Here is a 2,500-nt window from a genome sequence, read left to right on the forward strand (position 1 = left end):
TTTTCCACCCCGATTAAAACCATTTTGTCCCCCTTTTAATTTTGAAAACGAAAACATTTTTGTTTTGTTTGAAAACATTTCAAAACATTTCAAAACATTTGAAAAAATTTAAAAAAAAAAATAAAAAAATTTTGAAAACGCACCCATGGTGGCGGCGGCGGCGGAGGGGGACCGCCACCGTCGCCGCCACCATGGGCGGGAATGTCCCAAACCCGACACATCATATATTCCGAGGCAACACGTTATGATGTGCGGGAATGTCATCCCTAGACCGATTGTGCAGCCTGCATGCCATGCTTGGGATTTTTGACATGCAGGGAGCACCACCCCCCTATATAGCATATTATGCTGTTATGGCACTGCCAGGAGGAGACATCAGTTTTCGCGAGGAGTCATATTGGGCCATGAAATAATCATGGCTTGGAATTTGAACGAGATTTTTTGCAGGGATGTACATATAGATGCAAGGGATTTTCAGAAAAAAATTCAGACTTTTTTGAGCATGGCAAGTATTTTATTTTATTTTCTGAAGTCGGGAAATTGGAAAAATCGTAAAAAAAAATTGGTGCGAGATTTTTCAAATCCGTAAGTTCAAGGACCTTCTAAAAATCATATACTAACTATATGGTGCGGGTTGTGCGGGGAAATTATCAATAAAAATGGGACTTGACATTGTTTGAAGATTTTCGACATGCCTGCTGTGCAATTTGGCATGTCAGAGTGGGCGCTAGCCTCGCTTGCTGTCGACAGGAAGCGAGGCTAGTGGCGAGGCTAGCACCGAGTTTTTTGAGTGCCAAGATGCGAGGCTTGGCATGTCATTGGCATGCCATGGTCGGCATTTGACATGCCAATGTCGACATTTGGCGAGGCTTGGCATGTCATTGGCATGCCATGGTCGACATTTTCCGAGTCTTGACATGTCATTGGCGTGCCATCGACATGTCATGGTCGACATTTTGCGAGGCTTGGCATGTCATTGGCATGCCACGGTCGACATTTTGCGAGTCTTGACATGTCATTGGCATGTCATGGACATGCCATGGTCGACATTTTCCGAGGCTTGGCATGTCATTGGCATGCCATGGTCGACATTTTCCGAGTCTTGACATGTCATTGGCGTGCCATGGACATGTCATGGTCGACATTTTGCGAGGCTTGGCATGTCATTGGCATGCCACGGTCGACATTTTGCGAGTCTTGACATGTCATTGGCATGTCATGGACATACCATGGTCGACATTTTGCGAGGCTTGGCATGTCATTGGCATGCCATGCCGACATTTTCCGAGTCTTGACATGTCATTGGCGTGCCATGGACATGTCATGGTCGACATTTTGCGAGGCTTGGCATGTCATTGGCATGCCACGGTCGACATTTTGCGAGTCTTGACATGCCATTGGCATGTCAGGGACATGCCATGATCGACATTTTGCGAGGCTTGGCATGTCATTGGCATGCCATGGTCGACATTTGACATGCCAATGTCGACATTTTGCGAGGCTTGGCATGTCATTGGCATGCCATGGTCGACATTTTCCGAGTCTTGACATGTCATTGGCATGCCATGGACATGTCATGGTCGACATTTTGCGAGGCTTGGCATGTCATTGGCATGCCATTGTCGACATTTTGCGAGTCTTGACATGTCATTGGCATGTCATGGACATGCCGTGGTCGACATTTTGCGAGGCTTGGCATGTCATTGGCATGCCACGGTCGACATTTTGCGAGTCTTGACATGTCATTGGCATGTCATGGACATGCCATGGTCGACATTTTGCGAGGCTTGGCATGTCATTGGCATGCCACGGTCGACATTTTGCGAGTCTTGACATGTCATTGGCATGCCATGGACATGTCATGGTCGACATTTTGCGAGGCTTGGCATGTCATTGGCATGCCATGGTCGACATTTTGCGAGTCTTGACATGTCATTGGCATGTCATGGACATGCCGTGGTCGACATTTTGCGAGGCTTGGCATGTCATTGGCATGCCATGGTCGACATTTTCCGAGTCTTGACATGTCATTGGCGTGCCATGGACATGTCATGGTCGACATTTTGCGAGGCTTGGCATGTCATTGGCATGCCACGGTCGACATTTTGCGAGTCTTGACATGTCATTGGCATGTCATGGACATACCATGGTCGACATTTTGCGAGGCTTGGCATGTCATTGGCATGCCATGCCGACATTTTCCGAGTCTTGACATGTCATTGGCGTGCCATGGACATGTCATGGTCGACATTTTGCGAGGCTTGGCATGTCATTGGCATGCCACGGTCGACATTTTGCGAGTCTTGACATGCCATTGGCATGTCAGGGACATGCCATTGGCATGTCAGGGACATGCCATGATCGACATTTTGCGAGGCTTGGCATGTCATTGGCATGCCATGGTCGACATTTGACATGCCAATGTCGACATTTTGCGAGGCTTGGCATGTCATTGGCATGCCATGGTCGACATTTTCCGAGTCTTGACATGTCATTGGCA

Source organism: Malus sylvestris, chromosome 13 (assembly GCF_916048215.2).
Source record: "Malus sylvestris chromosome 13, drMalSylv7.2, whole genome shotgun sequence".
Taxonomy (NCBI): Eukaryota; Viridiplantae; Streptophyta; class Magnoliopsida; order Rosales; family Rosaceae; genus Malus; species Malus sylvestris.